The sequence below is a fragment of the Calliphora vicina genome, chromosome 1, assembly GCF_958450345.1.
Source record: "Calliphora vicina chromosome 1, idCalVici1.1, whole genome shotgun sequence".
Classification (NCBI taxonomy): domain Eukaryota; kingdom Metazoa; phylum Arthropoda; class Insecta; order Diptera; family Calliphoridae; genus Calliphora; species Calliphora vicina.
Window position 1 is genome coordinate 169,717,264 of NC_088780.1, and position 27,555 is coordinate 169,744,818.

Here is a 27,555-nt window from a genome sequence, read left to right on the forward strand (position 1 = left end):
AATTATTGAAATTTTAAAAGAAACATTTTTTTTGCTCTTTTACTTAGTGTAGGGTATTATATGGTCGGGCTTGACCGACCATACTTTCTTTCTTTCTTGTTTTTGTATGAATCCAGGAACTATTGTAAAAAATTTGATAGAAATTGGCTTAATGATTTAAAATAAAATTTATTTTTCCGTTTTTACCTTCTTTTTGGTACTTTTTTTATCCCATTGTGGTGATGAAAATTTATTCAAATAAATTTCTGTATCATAGTGGTAGCTCAAAATAAATATTCCTATGTCTATGTCAAATTACGGAAAAATATAATTTATGAAAAAAAATACCAAAAATAAACACAATTTTTATCCCTTAAGGGTTCGAAAAAGTACCAAATATATATTTATTATTTGTTGATAAGTAAAGAATACGATTTACAATTTATTTCTATGTTTATTGGTTTAAAAGATACATGGGGTTCCAAAAATAGTACCAAAATACAGTTTTTACCCGTTTTCTCCCCTAAAAGGTCAAATTCAATGGGAAAAAACTACGGGGATCGAATAATAGATATGAACATCTTTAGAGATACAGGTTTTTTGTTATTTATTACAGAACCTAAGAAAAGTGGAGATTGTAGTTTTTGCTTCTATAACACTCAAATAATGAAAGTCATGGACAAACAAAAAACAGAGACATACTCGATGTTTGTACATAAACAAAACAAAAAAGTTGAGAAAAAAAGGAGCAGCTATTTGCTAAATAACATTTTGACGCAGTTATTGTGTCAACCAAAAACACCAAATGAAAAAAGTTTGTTCTATTTTTTATTTTTTTTTTCTTGAAGTTTTCGACACACAACAATGAAAATGAGTGTGAAAATGGGGGGAAATGTCAATAATGTCAGTATGTTTAACTGGTGAGGTGAGGTTATGGTTGCCTGAAAGGCAAACACTGTCGTCATTGTCATCATTATTATCATTGTCAACATAATTATCATCTTGTCCATTGTCTCCGCCCTCGTCCACATTTACTGGTCATTTCCACTGGTGGTCGCTGTTTAATAGAATAATAAAAGCAACAATTTGTATAAAACATGCAACCTTGCTAAAGTTTTTGTTGTTTTTTTATTTTTGTCTTGTTGATGTAGAATATGTTGCTGTTGCCACTGTCTCACGTAATAGTATTTAGTAGGTTTGAAGGTTTATTTTGTTATTAAATTAAAAAAGTAAATAAATTTAATGAATTGAGTCGGAAAAATATTTGGGTACATGATTTTTAATTTGTGTCAACAATTTAGTATTAGTACACATTACATACAAATATGTACTCTTGAATGCTGTACGGTTATGATACATTGAAATAATCGGTGTAATAATATTGTTGTCTTCAAAAAAAAATTCAGATTAAATAATCAATTTAGTTATGTTTTTGTAGCATTTGTATTATTTATCTTGACTAAGAATATTTGTAAAGTATTGAACAATTTCGAATTATTAATGGATAAAACTGAATTCAAAAAATTTAAACCACTACACTTAATTTTAAGGGGATAGGAAGTAAATTATCGAAAATGGTTGAGGAAAAAACTAACAAAACAAGTTTTAGTAATAGGTTTTGTTAATTAGAAGGGTGTTAATTTATGGAAATGTTTTTAATTGAAATAATTCATATTGAAAACTTATAATTTATCGAAAACTTATAATTTATTGAAACTACTCAATTTTAGTTAAATTACACGAAATGTTTCTGATTTTAACATTATAGTGTAAACAAGAAAGTCTTTTTTTGCTTCGAAAATGTTGAATTTTGTGCCAACAAAACGTCATATGCGGTAAGTTTTGCTTTATTTCTTTAATTTGAACAAAATTGGCGCTGAAACACACCGATTGCTCTCCGAAGCTTATGGTGAATGTGTTCCAAAGGTTTCAAATTGCGAGATATGGTTTGTGTGGTTCAGAAGTGGTTATTTTGACACGGACCAGACCAGTCAAAAAAGTTTGAAGGAATTGGAGGCAGTGTTGCCATTTTAGAAATGAACGCCAAAAAAAAGTAAAATTTTAATAAAAAAAAATTGAAAATTTATTTTTTCGATTTGCAAATAACACATTCAAAACGGGTAAAAAGGGTGAAATTGGCACTCAAAACTAGGAAAAAAGGAAAAAACTTTATATATAAAAAGCAGGTTTAAATTTTTAATTAAATTATTTATTTTATTATTTTCTTACCCCCAGTAACACGAAGTCTGGTTATGTGTTAACTAATAGTTAAGGCCCAACTATAATATGCATAAGCTAGCTTAAGGTAATGTCATAACCGAACGAAAAGTCTGTAAATGCTTAAGGAAATCCGAAGAAACTTTTAGATGACCATAATGTACTTACGTGCATTCAAAACAATTTAGCTCCATTTGCACATTTATGTGCAACATGCAATTAAAAAAATACGTATTTCTTATTATTTTATCAAAATAAATTAATTTTCTTCATCCTTTTCATTTACATATTTCTCTATTTTCTTTGTATAAAATAAACAAACAGCTGATTCCGTACGGAATGTGCGACCAGCTTCGCACTTTGCTTAAGCAAATAAAATTTGACGAAACTTGACGAAACTCTCTTAAGTACATTATAGTTTGTCACATACATTTTATATGTATTCGCACAGTTGCTTAAGCTGACTTAAGCTAGTATATGCATATTATAGTTGGGCCTTTATACTGACAGTTTTCATACAAAAATAATTTTAACTGACAGTATAACTATTAGTTAACGCCTAACCAGGCTTCGTGTTAATGGGGGTTAGGAGTAAACTAAACCTTAAAATTAAATAATTCAATAAAAAACAAAATAATTCAACTTTTTATGGAAAAACAATTTAATTTTCAAATATCTTTTTAATAATCATCATAATCACCGGGCCACAAAACGATTTTAATGAAATACTCAGGGGGCAAATCGTCCCACTCGTAATCGAAATAAATTTCGAAGGCAATCATTATAATTGTATATACATTTTATTCGATATCAAAAAAGAGAATACTAAAAATTAAAAAAACACGTTCGAATAAGTATTCGATCGTGTTCGACTGCGGTAATTAGCCCCCAGATCTTTTATAAGTTTGATTTGTTACAAAATCACATAGTTTTAACAAAAAGCAGCAAAAGCGCCACAAAATATGGAAAAAGCGTCAAAAAATACCCTTTTTTAAAAAAGGGTATTTGGAAAAAATAAAAGGGTAACGAAATCAAAAAAGCATCATAAAATACCAGAAAATCGTCAAAATGGCAACACTGATTGGAGGCATTACTCAACAAGAGCTTGTAAAATTATTGGGAGCTACTTAATTCTGCAGCTGGATTCATCCAAATGCAGAGCAATTGGGTACGAAAAAAGCATCATAGGGGACCTGTACCGAATGCAACTGATTCGTTTGAAGCGAGCGTTGGCCGAAAAACGTCCAGAATATGCGACCAGACATGAAATTAAAAATCATGAGAACGCTAGACCACATCTTGTAATACCTGTTACAGACTATTTAGAAATAAGTGCAATTTGACATACAATATGCTAAAATCTGAAAAAATATTCCAACATTTAAAATCTGAAACAAATATGCGCAAGGTTGTTTTCTATAATTTTGTTAAATTGAAATTGATTTATATAAAAAGCCACTCAGAAGTCGTTTTATCCGTGTAAACCAAGCGATCATCGAAGAAACATTGTCCCAAAGCCTAAACACCAAAGTGTAAAGAACTAAAAAAAGACAAAGTTCAAAACCTCACGCTACAGATAAAACGATATACCTCTTCATCGCAGTTTTAGTGTTTTTCATTTTGCAATGAAAATAAATGAAGACTGACTACAGAAATGATCCTGTGAAGTATAGTCTTAAATTTTCACTGCCACAATTCAACTATTTCTACAGAAAATAACATAAACTAAATGAGAATTCATTCGAAAAATACCCAAGAAATAAGTATTAAGAAAACAACTCCTAAAAATACTGATAATCATTTCAATACACAAGTATGTATGTAGTTTTGTTGTGGTTTGAATTAGAGTATCCAAAACCGAAAACGAAAACCGGTCAACCGGTTTTTTCATATTTGTAAACTCCACCGGTTTCGATTTTTTTAACTTTTCGGTTTTTTGACAAACCGGTTTTTGTAAGACGGTTAAACGGTTTTAATGAAATACATTTTCTAAAGCTCATTCAAACATATCTATGAAAAACTATGATACCATTTTTAAAAATTTATTGATTTATTTTATAGAAAATTGTAGTATTTGACAACATTTCGTTAAAGATATAAAATAATTGCACAAAGAATTCAAAAATTCTAAATTTCCATTAAATAAAAATGTAATATAAACCTGTTAACCGGTTTTTTTGAAGACAAAAACCGAAACCGCTTAACCGGTTTTTTTAAAAGACAATAATCGAAACCGTTTTATTCAAAAACACACTTTTTCGATTAAACCGAAAACCGGTTTTTTAAATTTGCCGGTTTTTTGGACACTCTAGTTTGAATGTTATTTTTAAATTTAATGAACAGCTAGTAGTGTGTTAATATTGAACAGACTACTAATGAACACTCGTCAATAGAGTATCCAAAACCGAAAACCGGTTTTTTTCATCTTTGTAAACTCCACCGGTTTCGATTTTTTTAACTTTTCGGTTTTTTGATAAACCGGTTTTTGTAAGACGGTTAACCGGTGTTAATCCATATACATATATAAAAATGAAATGGTCCATGTATGTAATAGCATCACATGAGAACGGCTGGAACGATTTGGCGGATTTTTTTTATTCGATTCGAAATTTTCAGGAGATGGTTTGTAAAGAAAAAACATTCAAAAATTCGGAAATTTTAATTTTTAATATATTGCCTTCTTTTCACTTCTCACTTTTCTTAATAATATACATTATTTTGAGAAACTTGAAGAACTAACATTAGTATATAGCTACCGGGCGAAGCCGGGGGGCTCATCTAGTGAAATATATTTTCTTAAGCTCATTCAAACATATTTATGATAAACATTGATACCATTATCAACATTATGATCACAGAGTACAACAACAACCACCACTGAATATGTGATTGATTTTGTTGTTGTTGATCGTGTGCTTACCCAGCAAACATAATTTTAAATATTTTGAATTTTTACTTTGAATTACAAAATCTCAATTCATCAATATATTGAACAAAATGTAATAAATAACTCTAGTCATCTTAACAATAAAAACTGATAATAAAATATATTTTAATCTATAGCAGGTCTGGAAAATTATATATATATACCTTGTGGGGAAGTAATGGTTCATTACAGTTTATATTGTTTGTTGTTATTTGCTCTGTGTGTTTTCTTTATTTTACACTAAGAATTTCATAAATATTTAAAATTATGTTTGCTGGGTAAGCACACGATCAACAACAACAAAAACAATCACATACATTCAGTGGTGGTTGTTGTTTTAAATTTTATTCTGTGAACATAATGTTGACGAGTGATCATTAGTAGTCTGCTCAATATTAACACACTACTAGCTGTTCATTAAATTTAAAAATAACATTAAAAAAACAACAAAACTTTGTATATTGAAATGATTATCAATATTTTTAGGAGTTGTTTTCTTAATACTTATTTCTTGGGTATTTTTCGAATGAATTCTCATTTAGTTTATGTTATTTTCTGTAGAAATAGTTGAATTGTGGCAGTGAAAATTTAAGACTATACTTCACAGGATCATTTCTGTAGTCAGTCTTCATTTATTTTCATTGCAAAATGAAAAACACTAAAACTGCGATGAAGAGGTATATCGTTTTATCTGTAGCGTGAGGTTTTGAACTTTGTCTTTTTTTAGTTCTTTACACTTTGGTGTTTAGACTTTGGGACAATGTTTCTTCGATGATCGCTTGGTTTACACGGATAAAACGACTTCTGAGTGGCTTTTTAAATAAATCAATTTCAATTTAACAAAATTATAGAAATCTACCTTGCGCACATTTGTTTCAGATTTTAAATATTGGAATATTTTTTCAGATTTTAGCATTATTGATGTCAAATTACAGATTTATATTATTAAATCTGTGTTCATTAGGGTTTGTCAATTTTGTTTTCATGAAAAATCGTATAGCAGAAATGAATTCTACTAATACATATATTTTCCCCAAGAAACCATAGGTCTAAAATCAAATCCTATCTTGCGCATTTCGTCTTTTATCCAATGATATTTCAGTATATACAGTGACGGACATTACAATAGAATCACTACAAATATTTCATTTAAAACCAGGAGCAATCATAAGGATTGGTGTGGGCCAGAAAATATAAAAAATTGGCAAAATGTGTAGTGGACGGACGAAACGACCATTAATTTAATTGGTAGTGATGATAAGACATGTGTTAGACGTCCAAAAAATGGCAAAAACCAAAAACGTTTAAACATGGTTGGGGAAATATTATTATATGGGGATGCTTTGCTTGGTATTGCGTTGGTGCAATTTATTGGATTAAAGAAAATATGGATAAGCACTTGTATGTAAATATTTAGGAGAATGTTATAAAGCCACATGCAGAATGGAATATGCCCTTAAAATGGCTCTTCCAGCAAGATAATGACCCAAAGCACACGTCAGGTCTTGCCAAAAAATGGTTTTTATACAACAAAATTCATGTTATGGAATGGCCGTCTCAATAACCAGACTTAAATCCTATGGAAAATAGTAAAAGACAAACTCGGACCTGAAAAATTGAAAAACAAGGAAGAACTGTGGCAGAAAATTCAGGAAATATGGTATGCAATTTCCCGATCTACATACGAAAGTTTGTTAAATTCAATCCCCAAAGATTTGATGCTGTTATTAGAAATAATTGATATGCAACAAAATATTAAGAAAACAACGAATTCTTATGATGATTTTTTATTTTTAATAATTTTAAGACTGATTGATTCTATTTGAATGTCGCATATTTTATTTAGTCTTTTAGATTTGACATCGTTTTTAACATAAGAATGTGTTATTTTTTTATTTTGTTTTTTTTTTTCTATTTATTGTTTACGTTATGAGCATTAATATATAATGAACAAATTTTAAATTTTGAAATGAAATTTTGAAGTTTCACCGCTTTAATCGAATTCATATGTAGTGATTCTATTGTATTGTCCGTCACTGTATGTATACATATATTTTTTTAATAGTTTTTTTATTGGATAAAAGACGAAATGCGCAAGATAGGATTTGATTTTAGACCTATGGTTTCTTGAGGAAATTTTCTTAGAATTTTCCATAGATTGCGTTTCTGCTATACGATTTTTTATTTGTTGATCGTCCATACAAATCGACCCAGTCTAATGTTCATTCTTGTATAAGAGGAACAATAAGTAAATAAAATGTTGATTTTTTAAGGCCTTTCGTACCTAAAATTTGATTTTGATAGATTTCATAAAAACGAAAACATTAACCATTACCTGTATAGTTAATTTTTCACAATACATTTGAAGGTTAAATAATGTTAAATAATCGATGTTAACCGTAAATAAGAAAATATAATAATAATGAAAATAAAAAGCTATGAAAATATTGTATTAAAAATATCTCTCACTCATGACCATAATAGCTTAATTCCCTGTTTGTAGATCTATGCTACACCAAAAATATGCAGGGGTGATCTTACAGAAATTCTGTTTTATTTGAGTCTTTTTATAAACATAGCTGACAGTATTTTGCTTTAGTTAGACCCCTTTCACACTAGGCAATTTAGTTGCGCAAGTCTCTTGTGGTATATGTTACGCCAATATCGATAACAATTGGTAACTTTTGACAGCATTTTGTAGTTTAACCCGACTTATAAAAGTATAAAATTCTGTCAAAAGCTACCAATTGTTATCGATTTCGGAGACTCAATATTGACGATGATGTCGACGACGCCAAGTCGTGAATTTTTGTATGACTGTAGAAATCAATGATTTTTATGATTGAATCATAATTGGCTACATAATTGTGACCGGTTTTTACGCCTTTTTGGTATATTTTTTCCTATTGAGGTGATGTAAACCCTCATTAGGAACATAGTATGATCGTTTTAAATATGCGAGGCACATAAACTTGGGTAAATATAATAAAATTGTTTATTGCATGCATTAAGTTTTATTTGGCCAATGGCCATAAACTAGTATGAACCATTAATTTTTGGAAGCATAATTGGTCTAAAACAGACAAAAAAAACAATATTTTGTTAGTGTAAAGTAAAAATGCAATGCATATGCAATGAAGCAAGACCATTTGCACCAGTTTGTGAATTGGGCTAATGTAAAAAAATTTACAAACGTTATCCGATGCGTTTTAGTTTATATTTATTTAGCTCTTAAAATTCCTGTATATCGCGATTAAAATTTTGATTTCTATTCTTAAAATTAACCTAGAAGTGAATTCTTTATTGTAATAGACTAGTAAATACAAATTATCCTAAAATATTAAATTAAAAAAAAAAAACTATTTTTTTTTTCATAACTTTGGGCCCCTTCTAAAAGTCTACACAGCTAAATACAACACTCTTACAATCGTTCCCAGCAAACATTTTAATTTATTATTTATATACTCGTTTGTATAATGTGAATTGTTAGACTTTTCTAATTATCATTGAAATTAATTAACATAAAACTTATTTTATTAAACAAATGTCGATATAGAAAATATCACATGAATGGTTCATTATTATTTATACCATTTAACGTTATTTGATCTTACAATATACGTGTAACTCAAATAAACCATTGAACAATGTAAGCATAACTTAAACCTATTAGACATATTAAATATTCATACTTATGCGTATTTTAATTTTTCTATTTTATACTATGAATTTTATAAATATTAAAAACTATGTTCGCTGGGTAGGCACACGATCAACAACAACAAGAGACATCACATTAATTTAGTGGTGGCTGTTGTTGTAAATGTGTCTCTCTCTATGCCTAATATTAACACACTACTAGCTAGCTAGTAGCTACCAAGCTAGAGCTATTCATTAATTTTAAAAACAACATTTAAACAACAACAACACTACTTTGTGTATTGAAATGATTATCAGTATATTTATTTTTTTCATTTAACATATTTCTTGGGTATTTTTCGAATGAATTCTCATTTAGTTTATGTTATTTTCTGTAGAAATAGTTGAATTGTGGCTGTGAAAATTTAAGACTATACTTCACAGGATCATTTCTGTAGTCAGTCTTCATTTATTTTCATTGCAAAATGAAAAACACTAAAACTGCGATGAAGAGGTATATCGTTTTATCTGTAGCGTGAGGTTTTGAATTTTGTCTTTTTTTAGTTCTTTACACTTTGGTGTTTAGACTTTGGGACAATGTTTCTTCGATGATCGCTTGGTTTACACGGATAAAACGACTTCTGAGTGGCTCTTTAAATAAATCAATTTCAATTTAACAAAACTATAATAAGAAAAAAACTACCACATTTGATATGTTTATTTAAGAACGCCTGATGAATATGACCAGATTTTAATATAATGTAAAGCTAAATCATAAGTTAATTGTACTTCTAGTTAACCTTGTAATTATTATTATTCAAATCAAGTGAAAATTTCTGTTGTATTCGTTTTGATCAAACGAGTGCGAAGAACGTAATTCTCCAAGTCATCGATCGATTTTTTATATTTAGATATCAAAAGATATCAAGATATCAAAATATTTATTTCAAATGAACTGAGTATTAAAACTTAGTTTTATGTAAAACAGCAAAATTTCTTTGTAAAAACAATGTGTATACACAACGTTGTTTTAACACTATTTTTACACAAATTCCAAATGAAATAATTTTATTATATAATTTTTCGGACTTCATTTACCTTAGAAACTAAAAAATTATAATATAGAGGTTTTTTATGAACAAAAATATAAAATTTGAGTTAAGGTAAAATTTTAACGGTTAAAGATATTGCAAAAAAATTTTGAACTAGTGTAGAACAAGATGTTCTTAAATCAATGGCATTTTAATTTTTGATACTTTTTATTTTCATATACCAAAATTCTTAAAACGGGGAAAATGTGTTCCAAAAATAATTTTTTTTTAGAAAAGACACTACTGTGACGTTGTTTACTGTGCGATAATAAAATAACTTTGTAAGCATTTAAACATGATATAGGTCTATATCGGTACTTTGCCTTTTTAGAATTTTTTACTCAAACCTAATTTTTTTTTTAAATTGGCAAAGTTTGGATATGTCTGGACGAGACTAGGTCTGCTTTAGTGAGCCAGGTTTTACTTTACACGCTTTTGCATTAGGTTCTCTTTTCGGATCGTATAAAAATTTTATACAGCCCCGAAGAAAATTTTTTTCTACCAAAGAAAAAATATAGGGACTTTTTTTGGGAAAAAACTTAAAAAATACGGTCAATTTTACATGTTCCAACTTTGGATGCATGTAACTTTTTATAAGTACGAGATTACTGTCAGAAAGTTGTTCTGGTTTTATTCAAAATTTTATAGCAAAAATTGTTGATATTTTAAAAAAAAAATTTAGACCCTCCGTAGGGCCGCCATATCTAAAAATCCAAAAATAGATTGAGCAGAATTAAAAAAAAATATAAATAAACCGAAATATCTCTTGATGTAAAAGAGATAACTTACATATGCATGCATGTTTTTTGTAGGTCTCCTCAAGGACTATTTATATTTTAAATTTCAGCTCATTCGGATCATACTTGGATTTTTGGAGACATTTTAAAAAATGTAACCCCCGAGATGGCGTGTAATTATGCTAATTAAGCGTAAAGGGCTATATTTATAACTTTTGTATCTTTGGTGACCCCCACTGAAATTTTCTAGGAAAAATTTTCGTAAAATATTTTAATCCTTAAATGTCCTTTTTAAAAGGACTTTTTTTGATTTTCTCGAAGAAAGGGTCAAATTGACCCCTAAAGAGAGGAGATAGAGGGTTAAGATCTTCCACAAAAATGATCCCCATAAAATTTCAAAGTATAACTCTGACAATAAGAATTCTCTCAGATATAAACTTACAACATTTTTTTCAGTTTGTATAATGTTACCTTCATTCAAAAATTTAAAACAGACCAGCTGGACTTTAAGTTTATTCTACAAAAATGATCTACTTAACGCGCTCTTTCAGAATTATAGGGTCGCTATTCTGTTCTAATGAAAAGGTCTCAATTTTAGTGTTATTAGAGACATTTTACTGCCATAGACAATTAGATAGAAATTTAATAATTTTTTTGTTACTGAACAGAATTTTTGTTTTCAGTAATCTATATATATAAAAGAGTAACGTTACTGACTGACTGACTGACTGACTGACTGATTCATCATCGCACAGCCCAAACGGCTGAAGCTAGAATCACGAAATTTTAACTGTGGGTTCCTCCCTCCCCAAAACGATCCGATAAGAAGGGATTTTTGGAAATTCGAACGTTTAGGGGGTAAAAAAGGGTAAAAACGGGTAAATTCGGTAACCTTATATCTTCAAAACTAATAAAGATACAAAAAAACTTAAAATAGCATGTTACTCCATTTAAAAAATAAGCTGACAGGTGTTTCGTACTTTTTGGAAATTCGAAACTTTTAGGGGAGAAAACGGGTAAAAACTGTATTTTGGTACTTTTTTTGCACCCTATGTATCTTTTAAACTAATAAACATAGAAACAAATTTTAAATCGTATTCTTTAATTAACAAAAAATAAAAAATATAAGTTTGGTACTTTTTGGAAATTCGAACCTTTAAGGGATAAAAATTGTGTTAATTTTTGGTACTTTTTCATAAAATAAGTTTTTCTATAATTTGACATAGACATACGAATATTTTATTATGAAATTTATTTTATTACATAAATTTATTTGAATGAAATTGTACCACCTCAATGGGGATAAAAAAGGTACCAAAAAGGGGATAAAATCGGGAAAATACATTATATTTGAAATTAAGCCAATTTTGATAATTTTTTTAACGTTGGTTCCTGGATTCATACAAAAATTAACTAACAGGGTGTTATTTGGAACTCGAGTACCAAGGTGTATATTGGGCCAAATCCGGGTAAACAGTTTGGTACTTTTTTTAAAACATATTTATTCTTGGGCACATTAACACAGATTTTAATATTTTGATACATGCCTATAGCATAAACAATTTTGGCAAAATGGAATATTTTTAAATTTCAAACTTGAGGGGTGTTCAAGTAAGAAAAGGGAAATTGGTACTTTTCTCCTAATGGTACTTTTTTAACATTTTAAATTATTTCAGTTATCGAGATTAAAGTTAGCTGATATGTATTTGAATGAAATTAGTGTTAGGAATAGGGGATAATATTTAGGTACCAAAATGTGTGAACTGTACTATAGGTACTTTTTTGTTCTTCTAATGGTACTTTTTTGAAATTTCTATAATAATGGACTTAGAAACATGAAATTAAACATATATGGTCCTAAGTGAGTGAGAATTCTAGGGGGAGACTTTTTGGTACTTTTTCTTTATTGGAATGGTACTTTTTGTAATTTCTTCACCAATGAACCTAGAAACATGAAATAAAGCTTATATATAAACCGAGTGAGTGGGAAATCACAAGTGTGGGTTTTTTGGTACTTTTTCTATATTCTAATGGTACTTTTTTGAATTTTCTATAACTATGGACTTAGAAACATGAAATTAAGCATATATAGTCATAAGTGAGTGAGAATTCTAGGGGGAAACTTTTTGGTACTTTTTCTTTATTCTAATGGTACTTTTTGAATTTTCTATAATAATGGACTTAGAAACATGAAATTAAGCATACATGGTCCTAAGTAAGTGATAATTCTAGGGGGAGACTTTTTGGTACTTTTTCTTTATTCGATTGGTACTTTTTGTAATTTCTTCACCAATGAACCTAGAAACATGAAATAAAGCTTATATGGAACCGAGTGAGTGGGAAACCACAAGTGTGGGTTTTTTGGTACTTTTTCTATATTCTAATGGTACTTTTTTGAATTTTCTTTAACAATGGACTTAGAGACATGAAATTAAGCATATATGGTCCTAAGTGAGTGAGAATTCTAGGGGGAGACTTTTTGGTACTTTTTCTTTATTCTAATAGTACTTTTTTGAATTTTCTATAACAATGAACTTAGAAACATGTAATTAAGCATATGTGGTCCTAAGTAAGTGAGAATTCTATGGGGAGACTTTGTGGTACTTTTTCTTTATTCGATTGGTACTTTTTGTAATTTCTTCACCAATGAACCTAGAAACATGAAATAAAGCTTATATGGAACCGAGTGAGTGGGAAACTACAAGTGGGTGCTTTTTGGTACTTTTTCTATATTCTAATGGTACTTTTTGAATTTTCTATAATAATGGACTTAGAAACATGAAATTAAGCATACATGGTCCTAAGTAAGTGATAATTCTAGGGGGAGACTTTTTGGTACTTTTTCTTTATTCGATTGGTACTTTTTGTAATTTCTTCACCAATGAACCTAAAAACATGAAATTAAGACCGGAGTGAGTGGGAATCTACAAGTGACTGCTTTTTGGTACTTTGTCTATATTCTAATGGTACTTTTTGAATTTTATGTAATAATGGACATAGAAATATGAAGTTAAGCATATATGGTCCTAAGTGAGTGAGAATTCTAGGGGGAGACTTTTTGGTACTTTTTGTTTATTCTAATAGTACTTTTTTGAATTTTCTATAACAATGAACTTAGAAACATGAAATTAAGCATATGTGGTCCTAAGTAAGTGAGAATTCTATGGGGAGACTTTGTGGTACTTTTTCTTTATTCGATTGGTACTTTTTGTAATTTCTTCACCAATGAACCTAGAAACATGAAATAAAGCTTATATGGAACCGAGTGAGTGGGAAACTACAAGTGGGTGCTTTTTGGTACTTTTTCTATATTCTAATGGTACTTTTTGAATTTTCTATAATATAATGGACCTAGAAATATGAAATTAAGCGCATATGGTCCTAAGTGATTGAAAATTCAAGCGGATACTTCATGGTACTTTTTGTTTATTCTAATGATACTTTTTTTAATTTTCTATAGCAATGGACTTAAAAACATGAAATTAAGCATACATGGTCCTAAGTGAGTTAGAATTCTAGGGGAGACTTTTTGGTACTTTTTCTTTATTCGAATGGTACTTTTTGTAATTTCTTCACCAATGAACCTAAAGCCATGAAATTAAGCTTATATGGACCCGAGTGAGTAGGAAACCACAAGTGGGGGATTTTTGGTACTTTTTATATATTCTAATGGTACTTTTTTGAATTTCCTATAATAATGGACCTAGAGTTTCCAAAAAATCGAATAATTTCAAAACCGCGGTTTCGGTTTTAAAAAATTTAAAACCGATCGGTTGCGGTTTTGTTGATAATATATGAAATGATATACAAATCTAAATTTCGAACTTGACGGGTTATGGTTTAGTGAATGCGAATTTAAAAGTGATAATCAATGGTACTATTTCCTTATTGCAATGGTACTTTTTGAATATTTTATAATAATAAACCTAAAAATTTAAAATTAGGAACACATTTTGCATTTTCTATAATAATGGACCCAGAAATATGAAATTAGACATTTACAATTAGATTCACAAAGTGGGACTTGATAGTACTATTTCTTTCTTCTAATTGGGGTGGCGAAGCGCACCGGGTCAGCTAGTAAAACTATAAATTCTTTACTACTTTTAATTTTGTATAACATCATGTACATATTTGAAATATTACTCAGTCAAACATGTTTTAATTTAAACCCTTAAACAGAGTGGTTATTTAGAAATATTCCAAATAAGGTGGGTTCTGATTTATTACACTTTAGGGAAAACAACAATTTCTTTAGAGATAATAGTTACTACGTTCTCAGCTAATTTATTAAAGATTTTATGATAGCTTTTAGTCTTTTTTTTTGTATCAAAATTAATAAAATTGTAAACGAACGTTTTCGTTATGAAAACATAAATTAATTCGAAGAAAAATGCTGTACTCATATGCACAAATATAAATACACATGCCTTTCATGTAGTCGAATAAATATTCGATTATAGATTTCAAGTGAATTTATTTCAATACATGTAGGTATTTATGTATGTATGTATATTTCATGGTCATACAATTTTAACAATGCAAAATGTACCTATAGATACTTAATAAAACTTTTGAATTTCAAAAGTTTTCCCTTTAATGTATTTTGTGTCGCATTTAGAAATTTTCTAGTGAAACTAATAAATATTTGAGTGGTTGCACTTTAACAACTAAAAGTTTTTCAACAAATACGAGTCGAGTACACATGTTTTATGTATTTAGATTTTTGTGTTTTAAACTCGAATCCTTTGAAATTAGTAGTATTGAGTTTTAACATTAAATGCCACTAAAGACACAGGGGTATTAAACTGTAAAACTTAAGTCATTGGTCTGCCATGGAAAGAACTCCTGTATTCAGTTTTATACTTAAGAGTGTGTCTGAGTACGACACACACTTTTTATTGCCACTCGTGTTCAGGCTTAATTTTCATTTATTTTATTTTTGTATAATAATTTTTAATGAACAATTTTGTTGTTTGTTATATTGTGTCAATTAATGTTGTATTAATTATAGTGAATAGCAAGCAGTTGGAATGTTATTTTTTACTGAAATTAAAAAAAAACACACATTTTATTTAACTCTTAAGAACATTTTTCATAACACTTTTTCCCATCTGAATTCAGCTGTGCATTAGTTGTGAGTAGGGTTGTCAATTATTCGAGTTTTATTTTAATCACATAAATGTTCATTGTTATTTTATTATTCGAGTGTTAGATTAACTTTTAATATTTCCTTGATTATTCGAACGAGTAAAAATAGTATTCGAATAATTTAATAAAAATTTTATGTGTTAGTCCAAAGTCGATTAAATCATTTCTAATAACATAGTCAATGTAATAAATTTGGAATAAAATTGTCAAAATTTTTGTTTATATTTTTTAATTTTAACTTGAAAATTAATTTATTCGACTATTCGATTAATCGAATAACTTTTTTATTATTGAAATTGAAAAATATTTTCCATTCGAATGAAAAATATATTTTTTCCTCGATTATTCGAATAATTTTTATTCGAATGACAATTCTAGTTATGTGTATTATTTTAAATGGGAATAAGAAAAAATCGTTTGAATGTTTAACACCTAACATTATAATTATTTTATCCCATAACGGCAATAAATTCAGAGCAAAGTTTTAGTTTTATATGGAAAACAAAATATCAAAAATTTTTTTTATTGTTTTCCATACAAACAAAATATTAAACTCCAACATTTGTATGTGTTGCTTAAAAGGCAAAAAATAGTAAATTTTCATAAAATCAAAAACATTTTTTTTAAATTTTGTTTTTGTTTTCCATATAAAATTATAACTTGGTTTTTAGAAAATAATGCTCTAAATAGTGTGCCAAAACTTCAATTGAATTGTTTTTTTATAATTGTAATCTAAGATTACTCATGAAAATATAACCATATACGGACACCTCTACACTCAGAGAAAAAACATGGTTGTGGTAACCATAAACTAAGAGCAACATATTATGATCAGATTTTTGCTTGTAGTCCAAAACATATTATGATCATTATTAGTATCATATGTTCTGAAATAATCAAATTATGATAAAAATCAATCATAATATGACCCAGAGTCATCATATTTATGCCCCAATTAAATCATATTATGATCCAAAACAATCAAATCCAAAATAATCATATTATTATTAAAATTTATTTTTGGAAATACAAAATTTTAATAGGATTTTGTTTTAAAGTACTAAATTCACAATTAAAATATTATTGATAAAATCAAATTTATTGTTATTCGCTCTAGGAAAGTTAAAGATAATATACAAATAAAACTATAGAGCGAATGAGAATTACAGACACTCAAAATTTACTTGTAAAAACAACACAGATTAGACAAACACCAGCACTCACAAATGGTTGGATAAAATACTATTAAAAGTAAACATATTTTGATTGCATCTTAAACATATTATGACTACGCGTATATAAACTTAACATTTAATGGTTGTACATAAAAATAATATGTTTACCTAATTATCATTATTTAGTTGTTCGAAAACCATATTCATATTTATAATTGCGATGAAAATATAAACGTTTACAGTAACTATAATATTGTTGAAATTAAATTAAAACAATATTTATATGTTTACGACAACAATATACTGTTACAGAGAACATAGTATAGTTGTCGTAACCATGTCCAACCATGTTTTTTCTCTGCGTGTACGTACGTGATAAAATACAAAAAAAAAAAACGCGTGTCTCCCAGTTTTGCCCAAAGACTTGCACTTTTTTTTATGGGCTCCCAAAGATTTGGAACCTCGGTGTCATTTTTGCAAAAAAGTGATCATTTTCTCAGGCTCATATCTTGCAAACAGTTCGGAATTTTGATTTACTCTCTGAGGCAAAGTTGTAGCCCTTGTCATAAAGAAAAAAAATTATAAACATATGAAATCAAAAAATTCATCTTTTTTTTTTATTTTTTATAAAATCAAAATCGCAATAAACTTTAAAAAATTAAATTTTTTACCACTGGGAGACACGGGTTTTTTTTTTTGGTCTTTTATCACGTACGTAGAGGTATCCGTATATGGTTATTTGTTTTCGTGTTGCGCTTTGCTATTTATTAAGGTGATAAAAAAACAATTATTGCCAAAGCTGCGATTAGAACTTTAAGGATTTTGGAAAAAAAAATAATTTTTTGGAAATAATACAAAATCGGAATAAAGGAAATATATACTAAATACATATTTTATTGAAATCGGATTGAACTCTTTTGCCATAGAAGTCAGAGGTAAAAATTTTGAAAAATTTGGAATTTTCATAAACATACAAGTGTGGTAACTGCAATTACTACGTAAATACCGTTACCTCTAATACCGTTATAAATAAGACATTTGGTAAATTATTTATAAGTATTTATATAAAATACTATTTTAAAATCTTTACGGAGTCAATGGTTATGAGCATTTTAGTTAACATTTTGAAAAATATAAAAGTAAAACTATTTCAGAATTTGTATTTTTTGGTATTATAAAAAATACATAACTCGCAGCAATTATCTTCATCTTGTAGTTTTCCCCAATGTAATTTATTATCACGAACTACGCTACCGAAGCTGGGGACAATTACATATTGAGTTTATATATGTTTTTATTACTTCTACCTGATTTCTTCGCTACCAATCCATTGCTGGTTTTTAATAATCAAAGGGATCTAAATTGGGCTAAAAGTTTACTAAAGAGTTGTGACATTTCTGCATGTATTCGTTTATATAAATATCCGGAGTTATATTTAAAGAGGTGCTCTTCAGAACACAAATTGCTTGCCAATCCATTGGCTTTTTACCAAATTTATCCATTTTCGTTCATTTATATTTTTGGCTTCCTTTTGAATGTAGGAGTTTGAGGTTTCATCATCCATAATAAGGTAGTTGTTGAATTTTGTTAAAGCTTTTTTTTTATAAAAGAGAAGTAACACTCAGGCAATTAATATGCCTATATTAAATGTGTTACTTTCTTTGGTTTTCGTTTCGATTCCGATATCTAATTGCACGATAGGTTTGTAAACCAGCATCCACACGTATTCTTCATGCGTTGCTTACACTTTTGTATTTTATTTTTTTTTTCGCGAATTAACAGTATATTTTTGAATGTGTTTAAACATTGGCAATGAAAAACATCTAAAGCACGTGAGTTAAACATCACTAAACTTGGCGCAAAAATTTACTCGCATCAAGTGTTTAAATAAACACTCGACATGAACAGCTTTCCACCGACCTACCCTCCATCATTTGTATCTACAATTGTACATATGTACATCCGTTTAACTGTAAATGCAACATGCTGATGAATTTTATGAATGAAAAGCTGTTTAGAAACACACACATTCTCATGTGCTTGCAAATAGTAAACAACATTAAGTTTAGTCTCTTTATAAAAGAGACCAAGTCTCAGTGAGAGTATGAATAAAAAGAAATAAGAGCGAATTTGCCGTTAAAAATTAAGTTATAACTTTTTTTGCTGCTGTAGCCATGGTCTATATAGGATGGTTAACAATTCTTTTATTGTGTTAAATACATGTTTTTTCCGGTATGTGAGTGAGCAGAAAGGCAGCTGCATGCAGCAACATGTCGTAACAAAATCATTGTACATTGTTGTTTGTTTACATGGTCTCGTTCGCTCGTAAACACTCGTTTATTGTTTCGTTTGTTTTACAATCGATTGTTTTGCATTGAACCTGTTGTTTGCTTGTTTGAGGCCTGTTTCGCTTTCTTGTCAACTTTGAACTTTTTTTTTTTATTTTTGTATGCGGCGAATTCAAAGTTTTCTTAGGGACTGACAAACAAACTAACTGACTGACTGAATAAATGAATGAATAAATAAATGTGTTGAATGTTGTATCTTTTTTTTCGATTTTGTGCACAAAACTTTATATTCGTTTCGTTGGTCTAGTGTTGAAATAAACAGTTTTCGGGTGATGCGCAGCAGCATTTTCAAGTTGGTAAAAGAATATTTTTGTGTGCGTTGCCAGTAGTAGTCAGTCGTTTCGGCCAAATTGTATTGACTATCATGTTTATTCTGGTTCTGGCTCTTTTTCTGCCATATTTGTTGCTGGCGTTTTGATGTTTGAACGAGGCTTTTAATTTGGTGCTAAATATTTGACAAGCAGTTCTGTCGTCTTTTTTGAAAGTATCAAAAAACGAAAAATTATTCAATGAAGACTAATATGGTTTTAGTCGTTGCTTGAAGCCGGTCCAAAACACACGTAAAATTTTAAATAAATAAAAAAATTCAAAAATAACAAAGAAAAAATATAACATTTATTTTTCGCTAGAGTGATTAATTTAAATTGTAAAACAAACAAATAAAAATTAACAAAAATTTAAAAAAAAAAATTAATAAAAATTAATTACGATTTCTCGCAATTTAATTTGAGTGATAAAAAATTCATATAATTTGAAAAATTCATTCACTGGATAATGATGTACATTATTTGTGATTATTTATAGAACCTATTAATTTTAATTGAAAATATTAACAACAATTTATCCGCTTCAAAAATAATTTGTCTGTGATTTAAATATAAACAAAACATTTAAAATTATTTTGTGGTATTTAAAACAAAATAAATACACAAAATATGTGTTTGTTTATTTAACGAAAAACTTGTGTTACCAAGCTATTTTGGGTTTTCTTCAAAAATAATATTTAAAAAATAATAATAAACAAAGTGAAATCAAACTAAAATAGCAAATTTATTTAAATAAATACTTTGGTTTTTGGTTTATTAAATGTTTTAAAATTAAATAAATAGTTCAACTTAAATAAATTTAAAAAAAAAATAAAATAAAAATAAAATAATTTGCATATAAACTTGATATTGGAAGATGTTGAAGTTTAAAATACACACAGCTATTTAAGGTAATAATGTGATCACAAAACGTTGAGCAGAGCAAAACTAATTTAAATAATTGTTTTTTGTTTAATTTTATTAAAAATTCTTAAAGAAATTAAAGCAATGTGTTGAAAACATCATGTTGATATGCTAATGGATAAAAATTGTAATTTTAATTGCGTTAGAAAATATTATTACATACAATTTAAATTTTATTTAAAATTTTAAAGTTAGAGGTGAATAAAATCCAGTTGAATGATGAAGATTTTTTTTAGATTTTCTTCAAAAAGTCTGGTTTTAGTTTTGTGCTTAAAATTATTGAACCAACAATTTAAGTTACTTTTCTATAGTAAAGAGTTTAACAACGAAATCCTAAGCAATTTAAATAAATATTACTTATACGACATATTGCATACAACTAGGAAATAATCAATCTGTAGTTATCAATATATATGTATATATCTTTATAATATAGTATTTAACGTTACTGAGGATTAGCCCTTTCGCTGGAAGGACCGCTAATTATATTTTATATGTATCCGAAATGTAGACAAAAATATTTCTAAATTTAATGCCAAGCCTGAAGTGGGATAAATAATTCCTATTTGTTGTACTCACAACTGTAGACCTTATTAGAGATACAAATTTTAAAATTTTATTTTATAGAAGACCAGATTTCGCTTATTTCTTTATATTTTGTGGACAATTATGGCCTATATTTTTTTGTGTAGACAATAGTGTAATAGTTTGATAAAATTATATAATAATAAAAATCGTCTGCGATGTTTTCTATACTCAAGCTTATTTAATTAAATAAAATTAGAAATTGGCCAAATCTTTGGATAATTAAGTGGGTATATAATAAAACCTTTCTAAATACATTATTTTATAAATACTTTAAGGGGAGACAAATGATCCATCCATTTAAGGCTGCACAACTGTACATAGTTGCCGAGTTGTATAATGTAATAGTTTGATTTAAATTAAGGTTTATTTTATTCTTTTTGGAGCATTTATTATTATTTTATTTTCTTCTTTTTAGAACTCCTTGAATATTTCGAAATTAAATTCGAATTTTCGACCATATTTTAGAAAATGCCTAAAAATTCATGAACATTTTGAATTTTATTTCCAAAAGATCGAAATTGGAGAATTTAAGAAATCCCCATGAGTTAGAGATAAATTAATTTTTTTAGCATAATATTGCATTGTCATCATGATCTACAGTTTAAAGATTTTTTGAACATAACTTCGAATTTTCGAATTTGGTTTTGAATTCAATTGTATGCATGAATGTCAAATTTCAGTCTATTCGGGCTACGAAAATAGATTAAAAATTCAGTTAGAAGTTTTGAGCTGAACTAACAAGCAAACCAACAGACTAACAATAGCATTCCCACGACAGCCGGTTCTATGCACCGGAATGACCCGAGTTCACTCGGCCAAGGGCTGTCAACTCAGCAATCACTGCTACTACCACAACAACAACTAACAATAGCAATTTAAATAAAAGCGTTTAAAAATATCTTAACATTCACACATATTTTCCCATTTTGTATTTAAAAATTATTATGTTCCATTTCTAAAAATGTTCAACAACATAAAAATATAAATGAAAACTCATTGTAGAATTAGCAAGGTACAATTATTAGAAAGTATGTTCTCAATTATACATTCCCTATAACGTCAAACAAAAGAAAATTAAAAAAATATAAAAAGGAAATGCCAAAAAAAATAATTGAATTTAAATTTTTATTACAAAAATTTACTAACAATTGAAGAAAAACTATATTTTTTTTAATAAGTGTGTATAATTTCAGTTAAAACGTAACAAATTTAAAAAATATCGCGGTAACAAATTAAAAAAAGTAAAGTGATTAAATACATAGTTTGACGTTTTAGGGGTGAACATTGGAAACTCTCTCTAATAATTGTACCTGGTAACTGATTGTACCATGTGAAAACTGAAATAATTTAATTCAAGCCTTCTAGATTTATGAAAAATCATACTATTTAACAAATTATTTATAAATGTTATTTCCCTGCAGGGCATGTCAATAGTGAAATTGTAGTGATTTAATAGTGGCATTGTCAGTAGTACTACTGTACTGTACTGTACCCCAGCTAAAGTAATCTTCTATTGACATTTAATATTAGCTTGTCATTGAAAAGCCACCAGTAAACTATATCACTACTGATTAGGTAGTTGTTTTCTATACCTATTGACTACACGCATAATAAAACAAGTAAGAGAGCTATATTCGGCTGTGCAGAATCTTATATACCCTTCACCAAATTATACTTTAAAATAAATTTTTTTAAATTATTTAGGTAAACAAAATTTAGTTTTTTTTTAAATTGTTTTTTAATATTTTTTAAAAAAAGATTTTTTAAAATTTTTTTTTTTTATGACAAAAGAAATTTTTTGATGAAAACAAAATTTGGGTTAAAAAATATTTTTCCCGATTTTGACCCATTGTAGGTCTAACTTACTATAGCCTTATCTACATCGTTGCAATGGACTTTGAAATATCAATCATTAGATATCCATATTGTCTATATTAATGACTTAGTAATCCAGATATAGATCAAAAATAGGTCAAAAATCGAGGTTGTCCCGGTTTTTTGCTCATATCTCCGTTATTTATGGACGGATTTTGCTGATTTTAAATAGCAAACTTCTCGAAAGCATGTCTGACAGAATTATTGAAGATTTGGATCCCGAAGATATCTGGGGTCTTCAGAAAATTGATTTCAACAGACAGACGGACAGACAGACTGGCGGACATGGCTTAATCGACTCCGCTATCTATAAGGATCCAGAATATATATACTTTATAGGGTAGGAAATGAAAAATGTAGAAATTACAAACGGAATGACAGACTTATATAAACCCTTCTCACGAAGGTGAAGGGCATAAAAAACCAAACTATTGACGCGTTCGTTGACAATGTCACCAGAAATACACTAGAACTGTTGTCTCTAACGTATCTCTACTCACTCTTAAAGGAAAGTTGTCGACATGTTAACTAGTGCAATTGTCGATAGAAAAAGAGTGTTGATATAAAGACATGTGATTTTTGGCTGAATACAGGGTGCAACATTTTCCTGTTTGAAATATTATAAAAAAGATTTTTGAAAAAAAAAACAGGAGTTAGGTGCGTTCAATATCAAGGTAACGATATATATTTTAATCCCTTAAACTTTATAAGATTTTTCTCAATAGTTCCTGATATTGAGATATCTCGTGAAGTAAGCCAGAAGTGAGAAAGTAGGCATGGCGTGATATAATTTTGGCTGGTCCTTGCTAAAATCTCTGTTTAATTATAATAGGAAATAGTTTAACCTTTAACACAAATTGTTAAGCTCTACATTTTTCAAATGTGTTAAACTGTTTTTTATTACCATTATGAAAATATGATTAATTATTTTATTTACACATATGTATATATTTTACATATGCTTGTATAATAGATTTAATTAACAAAATAAATTATTTTGCATTAACTTAAATTAGTGACTTTAAAACATTACAATTAAATAAATTTATTTACAATAAAAAATGTGAAAGCACACAATATATTTTATAAATTTCCATTAATTTAAATAAATAAAAAAAAATACATAAAATTTAATGCCAAATTATTGCAAAAACAAAATGATATTTGTATTAAATAACAAATAAATTATAATTTTAATTATTAAAAATGTAATTTAAAGAAAAATGAAACGTGACTGGAAAAAATCATTTATTTAAAATCGTTTAATATTAAAACAAAAACAATTATTTACGACAACGACAAGAAAATAAAAATGTTTTTATAAAACAAGAAGAAAAAAAAAACATTAATAAAATAATTTCTTCCTAACCAAATTTAACAAAAAACTTTGGTGTCAGAAAAAAGGCAAATTTTGTGAAGAAAAAAAGTTAAGTGATTAAACAACAACAACAAAAAAATCTACAAAAAAGAAGTCTACTAAAAAATAATACCAAAAGTACAAACATTAAAATATTATACAAAAAAAAAACAAAAAAAGAATGAAAAATGTTTCTTAAAAGATGTTAAATATTTAAAACATGCCACCACATCTACAAGTACAATTAATGTGGCCAAAATTAAACAAACTCACACTTTTACACTTTTACAGTCTGCAACAGCGATGAAAAGTTTGAAACATTTCAAAAACCCATAAATAAATAGAAAGTGAGAAGTGTAAAGTGTAAAGAAAAACATACACAAAAAAAACATTCATTCATTTTACAATTTGGGGGATAAAATTGTCCCAAAAGGAAATAATTCTATACAAACAACAATAAGAATAACAAAAACAACAACATACTCGTATTATGAAATGAATGAACGAATAAATGAGTGAATGAATGTGAAACAGGATTATTTACTCTACAGTAAGTACAATCAAAAGATCTGTAATCAGTCAATTAAATCAATTATAGACTTTTGATTTCTTTAATAAGTTTTATGTTCCTAAATAAAAATACATACTTAGACTTATTAGTAAATTAATGATGTTGTTTTGTTTGTAGACAGATAAAAAAGAACACCTAATGAAAAGCTAAAGATTTTTGGAAGAAATTTAAATAAATATTTATGTCTGTCACTCTCAACTAAGTAAAGTGTGCCTGTTTCACAATATCGAATGAAAGATTTCGTTCGCATTCTAAGCGAAAGAAAACTGATTTTGGTTTCCCTAACTTGATATTTATTTGAAAAAATCAGTTTTGCTTCGCTTAGAATGCGAACGCAATTAAAAAAATTTTTTTAAGAAATTATTATTTCTTGGTTTGAGTTCCGATTTCAAAAACATTATACATGTAGAATCCTCTCATCCAGCACTACAAAAAACCTCGTCGTAGCTATCAATTATCTATTATAGCTTAGGAGATATTCAAATTTGAAAATTAAATTTTCAACATTTTTACCCACCCTACTCCACTTTTTTGATAACAGCGTATACAAATATTTCCCGATTTTCTTCAGTTTTCCTTTATTGGACTAACAACACATGTATGTGTCAAATGGAAAAAGAATTGTTTAAAAATAATGACTAAGTCCAAAATTATATGCATTTGAATTTAAAAAAGTTTAAAAAGCAACTTTTCGCTATTTTTTTGGGAAAAAGGTATTTTTTTTTCTAAGAGGATGTATAAGAAATTTGTACTTTCGGAAAGCTAAGTTTTCATAAAATATTTTAAAGGAAAACTAATTTCAAAATTGTAGTTACCGAGGGGACCAGGTCCTTTCAAAAAATATCCATTTTTTATGTAAAATAAAACTTTAGGGCAAAAATTCTCAAATCGCATATCCGATATCAAAATATAGTAACCGATTATAGGTGGCTCAATATGTTTCTAATTATTTTGTAAAGGGTCCCGATAACTCCGACCCTAGTATGGATATTATAGCCAAAAAACTAAAAATTACCAATTTTGGAATTTTTCAACACTTTTTTGGGAATTGCTGATAATAAATTTCAAAATTCGTTTTTATTTTTCCATTTTAAATAGAAAAGTCTACATAACTGTGAAATTTCATTAAAATCTATTCATAAATAAAAATTTAATTTCAATTTGAAAAATTTTTATATATGCAAAAATTCAATAAAAAACATTTTTTGTCATATTTTTCTATAAAGTATTCCATGAATTTTTAATTGTCAAAAGTTATCAATATTTTTGAAAAATAGACAAATAGCTTGAACGAAATTATATTATATCGCATCATAACATTTTTAATTCTATATATAAATTTCAAAACAATCAAAAAAAACCTTCTCCTGTAAAATTTGTGTTTTGTCGCTTACGATAATTTGGCGCTAAGGGCTCGATATGTTCATCTTCTCCCAAGACAACACATACAATAGGCCATTTGAATACGCATCCGCAACAGTATTTCGTTACCCTAATACAGAAAGGCCCTAACTCATGTTTTTTTTTTGTATGCCCAGATTTTCGTTTATTTCCATAAATGGTCCGATCAAATATCATAATTAGCCAAAAAAAATATCGACTTAAAAAAACATGAAAAAACATTTTATATTAAGGCATCGATATTATGCCGAAATTAGACCATGAATCCGAAATCTTTGGTTACTAAGTTTTCATCTCTTAAAGTTATGCTTATTTAAAACTAAAAACTTACATACGTTTTTTCATTAATTTGAAATATGTATGTACTAACAATTTCTTACATACAGTTTAAATCCAACACAAATTAAAGTCAGTAGATTTGGGACATTTGTATAGCCTATAATTTATTAGGGTAATACTTTTTGGCAGAAATTTTGATCGTGGTATACAAAATGAAGGAAAAGACCTTAGCTTTCTTTTAAAAAACCTCTAACTCAGAGAGTTCTTAACCGATCTTGTTGAAAAATTGTGTCTAAACTATCCAATAGGACTAACCTTGTTGCAAATTTCATCTCGATCGGAAGACATCGGCTTCAAAAGTTGAGTCACTTGAGATGAAACCCCCCCGTTTATATATTTTTATATTTACTTTATTTTTTGCAATGCAAATTACTTCTACTATTATCTGAATAATTTTTTTCAATCATTTCTTGCTATTTAAGAACCCTTTAAAAAAATAAAATCTAATAAAAATCAGTAATAAATATTTTTAACATATTTCCGAGAGAGAATTATGACAATTGTTATAATTTTTTTTAATTTTTCATGGATTTTTTTTAAATTTGAATTAATTCGCATTAAAAAAACATTGTTGTGGTGATCATAATGAAACCACTAACGTGTAGTTAGTGCATAAGCATAATTAGATGCGTTGATCATCATATTATGGTTCAACGATTATATTGTAATATTAGGATCAGAACATATTTGTATAAACCACACGCAGAGAAAAAATATAGTTGGCATGGTTACTGTAACCATTTCAAGTTTTTTAACTATATTATTGTCACAGTAACTATTTACATGATTGTGGTAAACATAATATGGTTAATTTATGATTCACATGATTGTATCAACCATATATATGGTTACAGTAAACAAATATATGTTTATGACAATCATTCATATGATGAAGGACTTATCATATTATGTTGCTCTCGGCTTAAGGCTTA

General features: G+C 27.9%; 3 non-coding genes across 3 annotated transcripts; 2 read left to right on the forward strand and 1 right to left on the reverse strand.

Annotated features, from left to right (window-relative positions):
• Positions 1-3,650: 3,650 nt before the first annotated feature.
• Positions 3,651-3,873, reverse strand: LOC135949631 (small nucleolar RNA U3). Its single transcript, XR_010575882.1, has one exon. It is a non-coding gene; the product is annotated as a small nucleolar RNA U3 (small nucleolar RNA).
• A 1,839-nt stretch (positions 3,874-5,712) lies between these two features.
• LOC135949632 (small nucleolar RNA U3) lies at positions 5,713-5,935 on the forward strand. The gene has a single exon (XR_010575883.1). It is a non-coding gene; the product is annotated as a small nucleolar RNA U3 (small nucleolar RNA).
• Positions 5,936-9,188: 3,253 nt separating this feature from the next.
• LOC135949633 (small nucleolar RNA U3) lies at positions 9,189-9,411 on the forward strand. Its single transcript, XR_010575884.1, has one exon. It is a non-coding gene; the product is annotated as a small nucleolar RNA U3 (small nucleolar RNA).
• The last annotated feature ends 18,144 nt before the right edge of the window (positions 9,412-27,555 follow it).